This window comes from Gymnodraco acuticeps, unplaced genomic scaffold (genome assembly GCF_902827175.1).
Source record: "Gymnodraco acuticeps unplaced genomic scaffold, fGymAcu1.1, whole genome shotgun sequence".
NCBI classification, from domain to species: Eukaryota; Metazoa; Chordata; class Actinopteri; order Perciformes; family Bathydraconidae; genus Gymnodraco; species Gymnodraco acuticeps.
The window spans coordinates 47,501-67,261 of NW_022991689.1; the positions used below are offsets into that span (position 1 = coordinate 47,501).

General features: G+C 41.8%; 1 long non-coding RNA gene across 1 annotated transcript in view; it reads left to right on the plus strand.

Annotated features, from left to right (window-relative positions):
• The window catches only part of LOC117534548, a 46,795-nt gene extending 31,242 nt beyond the window's left edge, over positions 1-15,553 (plus strand). The window contains exons 2-3 of the long non-coding RNA XR_004567249.1: positions 598-726; positions 10,461-15,553. This is a non-coding gene — a long non-coding RNA (uncharacterized LOC117534548). The remainder of the gene's footprint in view (positions 1-597; positions 727-10,460) is intronic.
• The last annotated feature ends 4,208 nt before the right edge of the window (positions 15,554-19,761 follow it).

Here is a 19,761-nt window from a genome sequence, read left to right on the forward strand (position 1 = left end):
AGAAAGTACAGGTATTTGAGTTCAACATGTAAGAAGTAGAAAGTACAGGTATTTGGGTTCAACATGTAAGAAGTAGAAAGTACAGGTATTTGAGTTCAACATGTAAGAAGTAGAAAGTACAGGTATTTGAGTTCAACATGTGAGAAGTAGAAAGTACAGGTATTTGAGTTCAACATGTAAGAAGTAGAAAGTACAGGTATTTGAGTTCAACATGTAAGAAGTAGAAAGTACAGGTATTTGAGTTCAACATGTAAGAAGTAGAAAGTACAGGTATTTGTGTTCAACATGTAAGAAGTAGAAAGTACAGGTATTTGTGTTCAACATGTGAGAAGTAGAAAGTACAGGTATTTGTGTTCAACATGTAAGAAGTAGAAAGTACAGGTATTTGTGTTCAAACTGTAAGAAGTCAAAGTAAAAAGTCGTCTGAAAAATAAGTAGTGGAGTAAAGTACTGACACTAGAAACATGTACTTAAGTACGGTAACGAAGTATTTGTACTCCACTACTTCCTACCTCTGCCTGCACGACACCTACACCCTGATCACTTTGACCTTCGATGAATGTTTGTATATCTAAGTTTCTCCTTCCTCCTCCTCAGACTCCCGGGCTGGAGAGGGCGCTCCGAGGACGGTGGACCACGCGGTGATCGGGGGGGTCGTGGCCGTGGTGGTGTTCGCCATGCTCTGTCTACTCATCGTGCTGGGACGCTACTTTGCAAGACACAAAGGTACTGAGCCGGAAATATATTTATATATATCAGCTTCATAAAGAAGGCTTTTATTAAAGTACAGCTGCATGGGGAGGATTAGTGTTCACAGCAAATAAAAGTATGGACAGTAGCTGGGAAAGCTAGCGTATACAGTAAAACAGCAACAACTTGACTCAATAACATAGATGAACTGCACTAAACGACCAGCCAAAAACAAACCATACTATTGCAGACCGTAATACCGTATTTATAGAAATCTGCAGGTTCTACTCTGCCTGTCCTCGAATGAAGACGTGATTTCCTGCTTGATTTACCCAAGTTATCTTTTGTGAAACTGAAATACAGGAACAAAACATAAACGTATAGATTGTTATGAGTTTTACTGTTGTTGTTGTTGTAACATTATCACTGTACACAAAATAAACACACAAACAGTAGATCTCCCAGCATCGCATTCAGCTGACTGAATGTATAAACAAATATACAAACAAACGCTTGAATTCAATAATGATGGCAAACTTTAAGAACAGCTACTCAAAGCAAAGAAAGGAAATGTGAACTTATGCTTGTATAAATGGAAACAACTGCTTTAACACATTGTTAAATGGTGTTAAATGAATTTCTTGAAGCATTTAGTACCTATTGAAATGCTCAGGAATATTCCCTTTACCTGAAAGTATTTTATGAATAAAAGCACATATTGAATAACTGTCAATGTATACGATTCAGAAGAACTACTCCGCAGCGTACCTCTTATGCTGCGTTCACACCGGACGCGATGCGATGTTTGGGGGCGGCGAGATTACATGTAAAGTCAATGCACAGATGCGGACAGACGCGAATTCGCTCCGACGGCGAGCATGAAGCGGTGGACGCGGCGCGAATCACGCGATTGAGGCGATTGAACGGTGCTGCGAGAGTTCAATTGTTTCAACTCGAGCGTCAAATTCACGTGACGCGTTCTCGCGGAAGCCAATCAGCGATGAGGATCTCAGCCTGCCGTCACTGACGTTCAACCAGAAAACATTAGCAGTTAGCTGTTAGCACTCAGAGCTCACAGCTCCTTATATCTGTTCAGAAACTGGACACAAGTTAAACAAGAACAAACCACAGACTGCCTGTGTCATGGTGAATACAGTCGCTGGTTTATTTATGACTATAGGCCGTTGTTATGAGTGTGGAGTGAGCATATACAACGTTAGCTTAGCCTGGTCGACCCAATCTCCATTCAGAAAACAAGCATTTTAAAAGGTTCTTCGCCTGCCGTCTGTCTGCAGACTTGTCAAGCATTAATTCATGGTTTTTACTAACCGGTATCAGTATGTTGTTACTTCGGCATGATTTAGATTTACAATTTAATCACGGTAAAATATGTTCATTTTGTTGTAGTTGTAGCTCCCGAGCCAGCACGTCTTGTTTGAATGATGCGAGTAAACACAGCTGGCAGCCGCGGTGAAACTCGAGCGATTAGAGCAAAGCGATAGGAGCGTTTAGAGCGAAGCGAATATTCGCATCGCGTCCGGTGTGAACGCAGCATTAAACACAGATTGTTCCTATAAAGTTTATTAGCTGTAGCCGCTTTACTTTGGAAAAATATATTGAAAAACCTTCGACCACATCCTTTACTAATAACAGAGAGGCTTTTGATAAAGCTCCGGGTTACTGCTGGTGAGTGAAATTACACGCCGTCCTGCTGAATACATAACACCATCTGTATGCTGTCCTCATAACACAGAAATGATTATAATCTATAACAAATGTCACACTTTGATATTTCTTACACGGGAAGGAAATGGCTCGGATGCATGCGGCGCTTTGCAGAGGAAGCACTGTAAATGAGGCCATTTAAAGGTGTGGGAGACTTTATTTGATGGTGATTCTGGAGTCAGATGATCAGAAAGAAGACGGGCGGCTCTGAAAAACACTGCGTTAAACTGGAATAAGGCTCATTATCTACAGCAGTCTGTGTGAAAGCTGCACAAAGCTTTATTTATAACTGAACGCACTTTCTTCACAAGTTCAACATCCAACGCACGGCCATTTAATGCAGTACATACACCAGATTAACCACAGAAAAAACATTATAATAATACAAATTAAATAATAATGATAGCAGGGTGTCCGTAGGGTCTTAAAAAGAAAATTAAGGCTATTAAAAAGTATTAAACTGCATTTTCCAAGGTATTACATTTTGTAGCTTGTTTTCAATAAGTATTGTAACAGGACTGGGCAGATAAAGAGAAAAGTGGTAGTGCAGCAATCACGACAGAGGCATTGTTCAAGTCCAAAAAAGAGGCTTTATTGCTGTTAAACTCAAAAATACCTTTAACTATACAAAGGCTAACGTAGCCGGGCCGCTAACCCCTTCAGTTCTGGCCGAGGAGAGGTGACCATGGTCCACAGGGCATCTCTACGGGACAGGGCATCTGCATTCCCATGCTTGGCTCCGGCTCATAGAGAAGTTAAACTCTTGTAGTGAGACAAACCACCTTCCTACTTTAGTGTCTTTTGTATTTGCCATCCAGATCAGTGGGGCATGATCAGTTATCAGAGTGAAGTGACGTCCCAAGAGGTAATACCGGAGGCGCTCAAGCGCCCATTTCATTGCTAGGCCTTCTTTCTCAACAGTAGCATACCCTTGTTCCCTTGTGTTCAGCTTCCGGCTGATGTACATGACGGGGTGTTCCTCACCGTGAACCTCCTGGGATAGTACTGCTCCTATGCCCACCTCTGACGCATCCGTCTGCACAATCATCCCCCGGCTGAAGTCTGGGGTCAAGAGAGCCCTCTTAAGTCCCTCCAAGGCGTGTTAAGCCTCTCCTGTCCACTTGACCATTAGCGGCTATGAGTCTCTGGTCAGGTCTGTAAGGGGAGAGGCTACTGTGGAGAAGTTTGGGATGAAACGGCAATAGTAGGACGTCAGACCCAAGAAGGTTTTCACCTGTTTCTTTGTTGACGGCCGTGGCCAGTCCTGGATCGCCTGAACCTTCCTATCTTGTGGTCTAACGTTGCCCCGCCCAATGGTGAAGCCCAGGTATTCGGCTTCCTCCAGTCCAAGCTTGCATTTTCTTGGATTGGCTGTCAAGCCCGCCCTGCAGAGAGATTCCAGCACTGCTGCAAGCCTTATGAGATGGCTATCCCATGAGTCACTGTGGATAACAACGTCATCCAAATAGGCAGCTGCATACTCACGATGTGGCCTCAGGACCTTGTCCATCAGTCTCTGGAACGTGGCTGGTGCTCCATGAAGCCCGAAGGGAAGCACAGTATACTGGTACATCCCTGTGGGGGTGGCGAAGGCCGTCTTCTCTCTTGAGGCTGCTTCAAGTGGGACCTGCCAATACCCTTTCGTCAAGTCCAGAGTGCTGATATACCTGGCTTCCCCAAGCCGATCAATTAGCTCATCTATCCTGGGCATAGGATACGCATCAAACTTGGAGATTTCATTCAATTTTCTGAAATCATTACAGAACCTGTTGGTTTTGTCTGGCTTAGGAACCAGAACGACAGGGCTGGTCCACTCACTGTGAGATTCTTCAATCACCCCCATAGCCAGCATTTTCTGTACTTCTTGCTCAATGGCCGCCCGTCTTGCCTCCGGCACCCGGTAGGGCCGCATCTTTACCTTTTGGCCAGGCTCTGTGTGGATTTGATGTTCCACCATCGTTGTGCGTCCAGGTCGTAGTGAGAACACATCCAAACTCTGCTGAACCAGTTCCTTGGTTTGCTGTAACTGAGCTTTGGACAGCCCTGGACCGTATTCAACTTCGGCCACCTCATGGTCTGGAGAAGAGGGGGACACAACCGGGGAACCACAACACAGCAGTGCCTCTCGGGCGTACCATTTCTTTAACATGGTATATTTGGGATGGTTTGCGACGGCCAGGTTGGCGTACCTTGTAGTTGACTGGTCCCACCTTCTCTGCCACTTCATAGGGACCTTGCCATGATGCCAGGAATCTGTGTTCTGTGGTGGGGACCAGGAGAAGCACTTTATCCCCGGGCAGGAACTCACGCGGTTAGGCATCTCTGTTATACACTTTCCTCTGGGCTTCTTGGGCTTGAGCCATGTGCTCTCTGACCATGGGCCAAACATCTTTCATATGCGTCTGCATCGTCTCTACATGCTCAATCAGGCTCCGATGGGGGCTTGGTTGCTCCTCCCAGGCTTCCTTTGCGATGTCGAGAAGTCCTCTGGGCTGTCGGCCATACAGCAGCTCGAAGGGGGAGAACCGGTTGAAGCCTGTGGAACTTCCTTGATTGAAAACAGGACATAGGGCAGAAGCTGGTCCCAGTTACGACCATCCTTGTCAACAACCTTCTTTAACATGGATTTCAACGTCTTGTTAAAGCGTTCTACCAATCCGTCTGTCTGAGGATGGTAGACAGATGAACGAAACTGCTTTACCTTGAAGAGCCTGCAGAGATCCTTCATTAGCTTGGACATGAAGGGAGTGCCTTGGTCTGTTAGCATCTCTTTAGGAATCCCAACTCGGCTGAACAGGTGAAGCAGCTCCTGTGCAATCACTCTCGTTGTCATGTTCCTCAAGGGAATGGCCTCCAGGTACCTGGACACATATTGTTTTGGGACAACCAACAAGTCTCTTCGCTGACCTTCAACCTCTTTGGCATAATATAACAGATTATTTTTCATTAGGAAATGAGGACATGTAAGCTCACCTACTCCTGGAACTGGTTTTCCCTCTATTTCCGTAACATTGCTGCGTGCATGCAGCAGATTGGGGTCTTCCATCTGGGCGGTCCCGAACTGGCCCTTCAAACTTGGAAGCAATGCGACTTCACCCTCCTCATCACCTGTGCTTAGGTCTCCCGGGAAAGTAACAAAAGGGTTATCATTTGCCTCGTCTGCACTGGAAGATTGGTTGCCTCTGTGCTCCTCCGGCACAGCACACACAACTTTGGGGGACTGCTGAGGAGACATACCCTGGGTGGCAATTTGTCCTTTCTCTTGCTTTCCTTTGGCACGTTTGGGCTTTTTGGTACTCACCTCCTTCTGGTGCCGCAGGCGCTTGTATAGTGGGCAGTCTCGCCCCACCAAGACTGGGACTGGTAGGGAAGGAACCACCCTCACTTCCAGCTCACAGCTGCCTTTAACTGTGGTAAGGTGGATGAGGCAAGTGGGGTATAATTGAGTGTCCCCATGGACACAGGAGACGGGCACAGTCTCTTCAGATGGCAAATGGTCGAGGAGGTGGGGTTGAATGAGGGACACCACACTTCCTGAGTCCACTAGCGCCTCTGCATCTTTTCCATTTACCTTGACTGGTATCATTTGAGCCAGGGAGCGTTCCTGTACCCAGCAAGAGTCAAGAAGGTGGCAGGGCCTTGCACCAGATGAGTTGGCGGTCGGCATTAGCTCATCCTTCCCTGGGCAGTCCTGGGCAATGTGGCCTGTCTCCCCATGTATGCACAGCAGCTACACAGGGGCGCACCTTGTGAACAGGCAAGGCAGGCAACAGTTTGGGGCCCCGGACCAGAAGGGGGCCCCCAGAGAAGGTAGATTAAGAAGGGCCACAGCAATGACAACATGAAACACCCTTTCATTTACTGCAACGACATGTCGGGAAACCCCCTCTAGGTGGCCCCATGCATAGCGCGCCGTGAAATGCTACTTCTCATCTTAAGTTTCGTTAAGATGAGGGGGGGGGGGGGGGGGGGTGATGAAACGCTGGTTCGAGGGGCCCCCAGTGAATGTTTGCCTAGGGCCCCCACCGACTCTAGGATCACCACTGCAGCTACAGTGTAGAAATGGCAATGCAACATAGTTATATAAGACATTAAACCATAAAACATGTAAAAATAGTGCACAAAGAAACAGAGTAGAATAGAATAGTGCAGATTATGTTTGAGACCATCTGCCATCGTTGCCATTTCTACATTCCTAATGTAAGAGCCTTTGAATCTTTAAATCTTGAATATATATATAAACGATTCTGAAAAGGGCCATCATTACGATATTATATTTTGTATTGGCTAATAATCTGTAAACTAACAGATACATGAAGTAAGAAGTATAATAGCTAAAGGATGATTGCAGTTAAACAAATGTAGAGATTTTTAAAAGTAGAATGAAACAAAACCTTGAAAAGTAGTAAGACATTTTATTTCTTACAGTCAGATCCCAGGTCAGCAGCACCTTGTTTCCATCTATTCAAAGGATCTTTTGTAGGTTTTAAAATATCTATTTGAAGTGCCCTTCCTCCTTCGATCAGGAATATTGCCTTTGTTATCAACCTTGAAGCATTTAGTACCTATTGAAATGCTCAGGAATATTCCCTTTACCTGAAAGGGATTTTATGAATAAAAGCACATATTGAATAACTGTCAATGTATACGATTCAGAAGAACTACTCCGCAGCGTACCTCTTATGCTGCGTTCACACCGGACGCGATGCGATGTTTGGGGGCGGCGAGATTACATGTAAAGTCAATGCAGAGACGCGGACAGACGCGAATTCGCTCCGACGGCGAGCATGAAGCGGTGGACGCGGCGCGAATCACGCGATTGAGGCGATTGAACGGTGCCGCGAGAGTTCAATTGTTTCAACTCGAGCGTCAAATTCACGTGGCGCGTTCTCGCGGAAGCCAATCAGCGGTGAGGATCTCAGCCTGCCGTCACTGACGTTCAACCAGAAAACATCAGCCGTTAGCAGTTAGCTGTTAGCACACAGAGATCACAGCTCCTCATATCTGTTCAGAAACTGGACAAAAGTTAAACAAGTACAAACCACAGACTGCCTGTGTCATGGCGAATACAGTCGCTGGTTTATTTATGTCTGTAGGCCGTCGTTATGAGTGTGGAGTGAGCACATACAACGTTAGCTTAGCCTGGTCGACCCGATCTTCATTCAGAAAACAAGCATTTTAAAAGGTTTTTCTCCTGCCGTCTGTCTGCAGACTTGTCAAAGCATTAATTCATGGTTTTTACTAACCGGTATCAGTATGTTGTTACGTCGGCATGATTTAGAAACGTGTATTACAATTTAATCACGGTAAAATATGTTCATTTTGTTGTAGTTGTAGCTCCCGAGGCAGCACGTCTTGTTTGAATGATGCGAGTAAACACAGCTGGCAGCCGCGGTGAAACTCGAGCGATTAGAGCAAAGCGATAGGAGCGTTTAGAGCGAAGCGAATATTCGTAAGAGCCTTTGAATCTTTAAATCTTGAATATATATATAAACGATTCTGAAAAGGGCCATCATTACGATATTATATTTTGTATTGGCTAATAATCTGTAAACTAACAGATACATGAAGTAAGAAGTATAATAGCTAAAGGATGATTGCAGTTAAACAAATGTAGAGATTTTTAAAAGTAGAATGAAACAAAACCTTGAAAAGTAGTAAGACATTTTATTTCTTACAGTCAGATCCCAGGTCAGCAGCACCTTGTTTCCATCTATTCAAAGGATCTTTTGTAGGTTTTAAAATATCTATTTGAAGTGCCCTTCCTCCTTCGATCAGGAATATTGCCTTTGTTATCAACCTCCGCTGCGACACAATATGAATACATCTGGTGAATTAAGTTTGAAGGAGCACGCTGCCTCCTTTTCTCTCCTCCTCTGAACTTGACAAGGTTAATTTGGAGGTGTGAGACACACTCAAGACCATTTCAGAACCCGTGCCAATTTGAATGAAAGGAGGATGTATAATCTGAATATTACAGCGGGCTAGTTTCTGTTAAATAAAATGGCCGTGTGTCGAAGGATTTACATAATTAGGTGCTGTGGGATGAAGAGGTCTAATCTTTTGTATCATCTACACAGTAGGTTATTACAAGAGAGTAATGGATTACATGTAACAGGTAATCAGGATACAAGACGACTGTATTCCCTTAAAGTTACATTAATAAATTATGGTTTCTGTTACATTTCTAAACATTGGAATTCCTAGCAGGATTACAATGTTAGTTAAAAACTAAAAAGAGCATTTTTTATGTAGTGTCTCTACTTTAAAGAGTCCTCTCCTGCTGATGTTCAGGTGTATCAGTATGTAGTGTCTCTACTTTAAAGAGTCCTCTCCTGCTGATGTTCAGGTGTATATCAGTATGTAGTGTCTCTACTTTAAAGAGTCCTCTCCTGCTGATGTTCAGGTGTATATCAGTATGTAGTGTCTCTACTTTAAAGAGTCCTCTCCTGCTGATGTTCAGGTGTATATCAGTATGTAGTGTCTCTACTTTAAAGAGTCCTCTCCTGCTGATGTTCAGGTGTATATCAGTATGTAGTGTCTCTACTTTAAAGAGTCCTCTCCTGCTGATGTTCAGGTGTATATCAGTATGTAGTGTCTCTACTTTAAAGAGTCCTCTCCTGCTGATGTTCAGGTGTATATCAGTATGTAGTGTCTCTACTTTAAAGAGTCCTCTCCTGCTGATGTTCAGGTGTATATCAGTATGTAGTGTCTCTACTTTAAAGAGTCCTCTCCTGCTGATGTTCAGGTGTATATCAGTATGTAGTGTCTCTACTTTAAAGAGTTCTCTCCTGCTGATGTTCAGGTGTATATCAGTATGTAGTGTCTCTACTTTAAAGAGTCCTCTCCTGCTGATGTTCAGGTGTGTATCATTATGTAGTGTCTCTACTTTAAAGAGTCCTCTCCTGCTGATGTTCAGGTGTATATCAGTATGTAGTGTCTCTACTTTAAAGAGTCCTCTCCTGCTGATGTCCAGGTGTATATCAGTATGTAGTGTCTCTACTTTAAAGAGTCCTCTCCTGCTGATGTCCAGGTGTATATCAGTATGTATTGTCTCTACTTTAAAGAGTCCTCTCCTGCTGATGTTTAGGTGTATATCAGTATGTAGTGTCTCTACTTTAAAGAGTCCTCTCCTGCTGATGTTCAGGTGTATATCAGTATGTAGTGTCTCTACTTTAAAGAGTCCTCTCCTGCTGATATTCAGGTGTATATCAGTATGTAGTGTCTCTACTTTAAAGAGTCCTCTCCTGCTGATGTTCAGGTGTATATCAGTATGTAGTGTCTCTACTTTAAAGAGTTCTCTCCTGCTGATGTTCAGGTGTATATCAGTATGTAGTGTCTCTACTTTAAAGAGTCCTCTCCTGCTGATGTTCAGGTGTATATCAGTATGTAGTGTATGTACTTTAAAGAGTCCTCTCCTGCTGATGTTCAGGTGTATATCAGTATGTAGTGTCTCTACTTTAAAGAGTCCTCTCCTGCTGATGTTCAGGTGTATATCAGTATGTAGTGTCTCTACTTTAAAGAGTCCTCTCCTGCTGATGTTCAGGTGTATATCAGTATGTAGGGTTTCTACTTTAAAGAGTCCTTGTGGGGGAGAGAAACTCCCTCTGGAGGCAACACAGGGATTTTAGCCTTTGCAGACCATTTCAATGCACTGAAACTACAAGAGAGGGAAAATTACAAAAACAGAATAGGGTCTCTTTGAGTAAAATAATCAGATTACATTACGTCTATATTGGGATACATTTTTTCACAGGTAACTAGTTGTAGGGGAATACAATTGTAAAGTAACCCTCCGAACATACATGTGTGCATATGTATAAATGTGTCTGTTGATTGTGTATATAGGATATAAATATTTTTATACATATTTTTATATATATTTGTTTTTGTATTGTGGGAAACGGTATTTCGATCTCTGTCTGTACACACAAACTGAAAGATTGAAAATAAAGTTGACTTTGAACCCTGGATATTACCCAGTCACTGACGCTGTCCTTCTTCTTCCTCCTCTTCCTCCTCTTCCTCTTCCTCCTCTTCTTCAGGTACCTACTTCACACATGAAGCCAAAGGAGCAGACGACGCCGCGGACGCAGACACAGCCATCATCAACGCAGAGGGGGGGCACACCAACTCAGACGAAAAGAAAGAATACTACATCTAAAGAGGACCCCAACCCTCAGTGCAGCGCCCGCTTTATGGAGCTGTTTCTGGGGCAAGAGGTGGAGGGAAAGAAGGGTGGAGATGGAGGTGGAGTTTGTTCAGGATAGAGGGGTTTCAAAGAGAGAAAGAAGGCCTGGTTTCAAACCGTTGTTTAGTCTAGTCTGCAGATGTAGATGGAATGTTTTGTGTGTAAAAAAAAAAAAAAAATCAAAAAGGACAAAAAATGGGAGTAGGGTATTTTTCGGAGGCGGAGTTGGAGGAAGGGGTTTTGGGGGGATTTGGCGTGCATTGCCAGAAAAATCACTGTAGAGAGCTTCACCATTCGACACCTCCCTAACTGCTGGTACGAATTTTATTTAGTTCAACCATTTGCAGAAAATTCTGTGCCTTGTTCTATCCATACTTTGGATTTGTGTTCGATCCTCATTTCCCCCGTGTCATCTCCTCATCGATGTGCTGTTGGCTTTTTGTATGAGAGTAAAAATTACACAGCCACTTTATTCATTTCCCCCCTAAATGTGTCCGCACTCACACACTGCAAAACTCTTTCCAGTATACTGTGATTTGTCTCAAGCCATTGCTCCCTTCTCTCGTTATTTAAGTTTCGACAGCTCCAGAAATGCATGGAATGCTTCACATATCATTGTACAAAGAACATAATGAGAAACAGGTTTCGTGTACTGGATATTCTCGCCCTGAACACACTCAAAACATAATCAAAAAGAAGGCAGCGAAGGATAATACGAAATGATTGTCATTGGTGTTTGCAACCTCAGAGGAGATCTCTTAAATAATCCTTTTGAAGAGAATATTTTCCTCACCGTGCTGCCATTTCAATATTTTTATTTCCTCCTCTCTTTTAGTCTATGATCTGTTTTCGCACCAGCTTTAATTGAGTTGTGATGATGAGATTCAATTGATTTCCATCTGCTCTTGCAAATGGTTTTGAAATTGTTTTTCTTGGCACACTCTCAGTCAAGATGGCTCAGTAATACGGAAAAATTGGTGTTAAAATTGTCCAAAAGATGTATTGTACATAACTTTAACACACAAAAATAACTGAAACGGCAAATGAATTTATTTTAGGAAGCTTCACAAAACATCCTCCCTACACAGAATCCAATGTAAATCAAGCCAATGGAATCACAGCTGTATATTACACTAATCCTTACTAAGAAATATTTTTTACTAGAATTACAATGTGTGGATTTCATCTTGTCACACTCATTGTGTTTGGGAGAGTTCATGTCTTCACACTGAAGAGACAGGCCAGTCTTTCCACTTCCATCTCAACATACATTTTGCTTTAAATGCAGCAGCTTGAGTCACGGTTGATCGTTTTCTGCATGTTTCTACGTGCTAAAACTCGTTTATTTTTGCTTCTCTATCTACGTATCACCTGCCAGAAGTGAATACGGTTCTGTTAGTGCTGCAGATAATTGAATATACCAAGGAAATCCTTCAAAAGTGGATACAAGTAGTAAAATTGGCCACTCAAAAATCCAAGATGGCGGCATTTTCAAGATGGCTGCCAATGATGGCTTGGAAACGTCATTTTTTTTTTAACATAAAATCACTTTCACTTGCCCTGTATTAAGGATCTTGGTCTCAAATCATAACATTTTGATCACAAAGGAACCAAATTCAGACGTCATGAATTATACAAAAGTTTATTTTTACCATTTCTAAGCCATAACATCAACGTAATCTGCCAATGGAAAACTGAGTAGCCCAACATGCGTGGTAGTGGAGATGGTTGAGGTATTTTTGCGTGTAGAAGTGTAGTAGTAGGCCTACTGGTGACATATTGGTGTTCATTGTGCGCTAACTAGTTTTGCTAACATAAAATACTGGTATTAGTGTGGTTTAGTGTCGCAGATGCTTTCTAATAAGCCCCACATTTTAACATAATGAATATAAAATGACAGAAAAAAGCTCTGAAGAAGTTTTTTATTAGTGAATTTGACTCCCCTATTGGCAATAACATATCATTCAATCCCAAAATCACCAAAAGGTATCCAGTTCACTTGGCTGGATATGGCGGCCATCTTGGAAAACGGTCGCAACTTTGAAAATTCAAGTGGCTTTTTTAAATGAACGACCCCAGAGGGATGAAAATTGACATGTTGGAGCTTGTATCCACTTCTGAGAGATTGTTACAGCTATCTGCAGCACTATGTGTTTCTCTGGAGCACTGAGGAATGCAAAAAGTAATTAATTATTTTGAGGGAAATGAATACACAGGTTGTGCTCCGAGGTCGTAAACCATGGTTGCATTAATGCACTGGCTTCTTAACATGGCAACGAGGGTGTATTCATGGCATTGTTTGTCTTAATTATGTGTTCACACAGCAAGAAGCGTGCATAATGACTCCCCAAATGATCAAGGTTTGCACCGTCAGAGCTTGGATCAGGCTTTTCGTGTCATTGTAAAAACCATTTAAAACGATAAACATATCATCAAAGCTAACAGTGGCTGCAACCATTTATGAATGTTTTGTTCTTCAACGGTTAAAAGCTAGCATCTTTAGAGTGGTGTAGGAATGAGTCCTAAAACCTGGTAATGAGTCAGCATTTTACAACTACGTCTGGTGGTTAATACAAGCTGAAGAGATTTTACCTCTATGAAAAAAAAATGTCAGTAAATACCCAACTTGTTAATTTAAAAACAGCGGTTGCCACCAAGTGTCTAAATGAGACGACTACAAAGTCAAAGATGGCGGCATTTTCAAGATGGCCTCCAATGATGGCTTGGACATTTCATTTTTTGTTTCAAATCATAAACTTTTGACCACGAAGAAACCAAATTCAGACGTCAGGAATTACTCAGACGTGAGATTTTCCTTTTGAACAAAACGTCTAAGTTACAAACGTTTGTCTGCCACTGATCATCCTTTTTGCTAAATACCTAAATCCAATGGAAAAAACAATTGGCTTTTTGTCGAGGGAACCCTTGCGATGCTAACTTCGGCATCTTCCCACAAAGTTACTTCGTCACTGCACCACTCTATAGGATAAACCATATCAAATCTGTAGATAGAAATGCGTCAATACCAATCATATCTAGTGATGAAACATTTTTCACGAGTATGTCACTTGTTACCAGTAGGAGGTAATGGTGTTTCTTGTTGTGTGGACACTTAAAATTCTCAATTGCCATGTTTGATTGGAGTTTCCCAATGTGCAACAAACATTAACAACGTGATAGCTTTAATATATCATTCTCATGCATGAAGGCTTTCCGTATTAAGACATGGGGTCGTACAAAGGGAGGTGAAAGGTTTCTTGTGAAGTGCATTAGATAATCGCCTGAAAATCTGTGCATTTTCTTAAATTTGTTTGATATTTTAAAATGCAGCCGTAGTGATTGGTGGGAGCTGTTTTCTATTAGATATAGGGGGACTACAGGAGTGTCCAAAACTCTACATGCCTCTGTTAAAAACGTGATTTAATTTAAATTCTGTACTCGTAAAAGGAATTACCACTAAGTTCACACTGTATGCTGATGACACTGCTGTTTTGTGTTTGGATGGGTTTGGGGTGGGGGAAGGGTTTCTGATTAGGTTTCGATGTTTTCCAGTCTGATGTCTGATCAAACTATTAACTGACTTGTTATCGTTCATTTATGAATCACAGAGCAGATGCCACTTCACGTGTAGGACTGAGATTGTGTGATTTGTATTTTACAGCGAGCGCTATTTCGCTTCGGTGGCTGCTTCCATTTTCAATCAAACTTCAAAATATGTCTTACCAATAAATAAATAGATCTGAATACTGTCTTCTTCCTGAAGGGTGCGTTCACACCGGATGATAAGTGGAGATTTCAGTTTAACCGCGGCATCATTTGTGTTTACTCCAACTAGACGTGCTGGCGAGGAGGCGGGGCTTAAGTCAATGTAGACAACAAATTGAACATATTTCGCCGTAGTAAATACGGATATAAATGAGTAAATCCATGAATTAATGCTTTAGCAAGTTTTTCCACAAGAAGGCAGGCAAACACTTTAAACATCTAGAGTTTGGATCAATCAGGCTAGGCTAAGCTAACGTTGACTTGACATGTTACGTGCCGCGCGAAAAATTAGCTTAGCATCCAGTGTGAACGCACCATAAGGAATTCATATTTACTTTGTTCCATTTTTTTCTGGTAGGAACAGGAGTGTTTCTCCAAATGTTTGACCTACCATTCATTCCCAAAAAGATACAAAAAAAACAACATTCATGTAGATATTCAGGAAAGATCAAGATTCAATTTGGATGAATTAGCATAATGTTAGTTTAGGCTACTGTATGTGTCATTTTATTTTATATTAAATGCCCAGTAAAGTGGGAAAAAAAAAGGTCTCACAGTGTAGTTTCTCCACATTAAATGAATTTGTCTTGTCTCTGGTTCATGCGTTGCTAAATGATGTGACTGCATCTCAGGTAGAATGCAAAGTTTTAGGCCCCACCAAATCACATAAAAGCAAGTACAATGCATCCTCATCAAGTGCAACACATTATTTTAGATCCAAGAGGCAAACATTTGGTGGTATTTTGCATATATGTTGTACATGTTTCCTGTATTTTTCTTAATATTTGGTGCACTGTAAAAGATGTGTTGAGTATTGCTTTGTGTTGACATAGGTCATAAAGAGTACACTGTTTATTGGAATGAAGCAGGATCAGAAAACTTGTTGTGGCTGTACTTCTACTACTACTTCTACTTCTTCTTCTGTCACTATCCTCGCACCACCGCCTTTGGAAGCACGTTTGAATCCCGAAAAAGTTCTGATAGTGTCACCAGTCATTGTTTTTAGATTGATTCCTTTATGTCTCTCTGCTGTTCTTGGGAAATGTTAATGTGTATTAATGGAGAAAAAGGAGTTCCACATTCCCATACACATTTTGTATTGGTTCATAAATAGACATTTTTACAAAACAATGAAGAGTTCTTGTCTTAATAAAAAAGAAAAGATATTAATGTCCAAAATAATCAGTGTTGGTATTGTTTTTTACTCTAAATGTTAATGTTTTACGATGATGCACAACAGGTTTGTAGAGGAAATGTCGCCGTACCGGGAATTAGCATCTCCCTGGTTCCCTCCACCAAAATCCAATGGTATTTTCCCATTGGATTTTGGGTTATTACAGAAAATAATCTCTGTGTCAAACAAACGTTTATGACACTTACACATTTAGGGATAATCTCCACATATTAGCACCTCTTTGTGATTTTTTTAAGTAAAAAGCTAACGTTAGGCTATAAAGGAACTACAGCACAGTCACATGACTTCAAGTTACCATCGCTAAGCTAAAGGTGGCTAATGTTGGGCTATAAAGGATCCACAGCACGGTCACATGACTTCACGTCACCACCGCTAAGCTAAAGGAGGCTAATGTTGGGCTATAAAGGAACTAGAACACGGTCACATGACTTCACGTCACCACCGCTAAGCTAAAGGAGGCTAATGTTAGGCTATAAAGGAACTACAGCATGGTCACATGACTTCACGTCACTACCGCTAATCTAAAGGAGGCTAATGTTGGGCTATAAAGGAACTACAGCATGGTCACATGACTTCACGTCACCACCGCTAAGCTAAAGGAGGCTAATGTTGGGCTATAAAGGAACTAGAACACGGTCACATGACTTCACGTCACCACCGCTAAGCTAAAGGAGGCTAATGTTAGGCTATAAAGGAACTACAGCATGGTCACATGACTTCACGTCACTACCGCTAATCTAAAGGAGGCTAATGTTGGGCTATAAAGGAACTACAGCACGGTCACATGACTTCACGTCACCACCGCTAAGCTAAAGGAGGCTAATGTTAGGCTATAAAGGAACTACAGCATGGTCACATGACTTCACGTCACTACCGCTAATCTAAAGGTGGCTAACGTTGGGCTATAAAGGAACAACAGCACGGTCACATGACTTCACGTCACCACCGCTAAGCTAAAGTTGGGTAATGTTAGGCTATAAAGGAACTACAGCACGGTCACATGACTTCACGTCACTACCGCTAATCTAAAGGAGGCTAATGTTGGGCTATAAAGGAACTACAGCATGGTCACATGACTTCACGTCACCACCGCTAAGCTAAAGGTGGCTAATGTTGGGCTATAAAGGAACTACAGCACGGTCACATGACTTCACGTCTCCACCGCTAAGCTAAAGGTGGCTAACGTTGGGCTATAAAGGAACAACAGCACGGTCACATGACTTCACGTCACCACCGCTAAGCTAAAGGAGGCTAATGTTGGGCTATAAAGGAACTACAGCACGGTCACATGACTTCACGTCACCTCCGCTAAGCTAAAGGTGGCTAATGTTGGGCTATATTAGCTATAAGGTATATAGTATTGGTCGGATCTCAAAACATTTTCACATGTCGCCCTAATCTTCTTTGGTAAATATACACCATCTCATTCAGATGTTCAGTTTAAATACACTTTTTAAATATCTTGTCTTACTTATTCCTTGGTGAATGCTTCTTTTTCTATCTGAAGTGAACCTTGGCAGGGGTCGATGTCATGAAATCTTTACCACATGCATAAACCCGTGTGAACACGCAGTACAAAGCAGGCGCTCCTAATTAACACAAATATAGGGTAATAGCTTGCGGAGCACCATGAAAGCCTGAATAAATTCGACAGGGTTTATATTCTGGAAATCAATCTCTGCTTTCCTGCGCAGTGAACCCTTTTTTAACTAACATCTTAAATATATCAAAGTATTGATTCCCAACAAAGCAGATGTGGGGCAAGCTATCTGTCATGGAAACGTGTATTCCTACCATTCATATTAATGCTCATCATGAGTCAAGCTGTACTTTGGACGTTAACACACCCATAATATTCGGCATTCAGTCGATGACTTGAGGAAGATATTATCTTTTTAATTACATTTTCACCTCGGGCTCTCATTATAGCTCAAGTGCAGTACATAATGAGCCAACACCTTAAATAAGTAAAGGTGATACCACTATTGATTAAGACCCGAGGCGAGATATCAGTCATATAAAATCTGAGTTCATGCGTAATGTGCATTCGTTGCTCTGTTATGGACCCATTACTCAATATCCTCAAATAACTACGATGGAAAGAAATGCAATTCATTACAAGCTAACTGACTCCAAATGGCAGCACTTAATAAAGCCGGAGTCATTTCGCCGTGAGTGTCCTTGGTGTTTTGTCTACAGTAATGAAAAGGTCAGTGATGCGCTCTTGTCTTTATGTGTTAACCTTGCCAGTTTAAAAAGGGTAAAGCGGCAGTATCCTGAAACTGAATTTATCCATTACATGAGCACGGCAGCTGCATTCTTTGCCTCGTCTTTTGTTCCTAATCTAATGAGCTCTTGTCCTTGTTATCACTCACATGTTATCCTCAGATTGGCTGTTTAGCATCTACCCCAGAGGCCGTTAAGATTAGAAAGATGTTCCACAAAGCAAACCTCAACAGGTGAAGTGATTAGGAGTGATTTATTGATTGTGAGATTATCAGAAGCAGGAAATAGCAGACCCATAAACTCTTGAGGTAATGGCGACCCTTAAGGGCACTCAGGAAATTAGGCCACCTGTAAAGGGCATACAAAAAGCCCCTTGCAATCAAACCAGGCCCCCTATTTTATCATAAACTCGTTAAATACAGTCACTACAATTATATCAGCATGTCCTTGGAAACACGTTCTTACACGACCAATTTGTCATGCCAATTTTGATTTGTTAGGAAACACACCGAGGCGGGATTTGTGAGACTCCATCCTGACTCTTGCACTTGGTTAAGCGGAGATTTTTTGGGGGGTTTTAGTCAAAACTAGCGCCTTTTTCTGAGTGCCAGCGTCATTTTCCAATCTATTTAAATGAGAACATGCATGCCGTCTGAAGAACTCGAGAAAAAGCACTTTACCCAACGTCTTTTTTCCGAGCACTCTGCCTATATATTAGTGCGTCTGCTTCGAGTTGAAAATATCTCAACTCTTCAGAAAAGTTCCCGTGACGTCACTGTAGAAATTGGAGAACAAAATTAGTTTCCTAACGAATAACAGTAATTATAGTAATATTATTTATTAGCTTGTAACTTAGCATGCGTCTCTGTCCTACCTCCAACCTCTCCTGTAAATATGGTCATTTCTGGCTTAACAATGCTAATCTCATTGGATTTGTATTTAAAGTCAATGGCAGTGAATAGAGGTGGGAATTACGCACCACTTTAAATACTTTTATTCAAAGATGTGTAGAGGTTTGTTCACTCACCACCTTATAAAGTGAACAAAGTAGCATCAACATTGAGAGATATGTATGGATCATCGTCCTTCAAAATACATTTGATATAAGACTAACAGTTTACCTAAACCATGGTGTTGTCCTGCTGCTCTTGTATGTGCTTGTTTTTTCTGTTGTAATCAATTGTTCTGAAACATGTCCCCTTTTGTCACAGTTTCTGAAAACAACTTGAAAGCAGGCATTGTTTTAATTGAATACATTTCTGTCACAAAGGTGCTTGTTTTTTCGTTCCAACATAACTTCCATTCAGTCACGACTCCTTTCTCTTTGAGTAGTCATAGTTATTTGTGAAATCAGAGCAGCAGCCACTTACCGGTTAAAATATAACCTCTGTTTGTTTGACTCCAGCAACAAATTGCTCGGTGCCGTTGAGCATTTGTTATGATTGTTTTGTTTTCCACTGCAATTTGTGCTCAGTGTGTGATTTTGGCTATTATTATACTTCGCAACAAAAGCTCTGAGTAGGGGGCTATTCTTTATTTTCTTCATTTTTCATATAAAACATACCAAATCAGTTTGATTAGTCCACTTCAATTTGATTATCAAACTGGCTGGACCCAATTTAGTCACATAGTTTACTTACGGTATAAACTCTGCAGGAGTGTTTGAAGGTCAGAAGGTCACCACCCAGAAACCATAAAGGTCTGAACATCTTATAGCGATCCATCGTGCAGAAGTTGAGATGTTTTCCAGGAGAAGTGCTCGAGGCATAAAATGAAGTGTCAAGGGATCACCAGAGTTGGTAGGTGCGATCCTCTGGGGCTCTTGGAAGTCAATGTTTCCAAGAAATAACTCCAACATTTGAGATATTTCAGTCTACACCAATGTGATGCACTGACTAACCGAAAACAACAGGTAACGAGCACTCAAATGTGATGTGATAAGTTGGAGAGCCAATAGAAGCACACATGT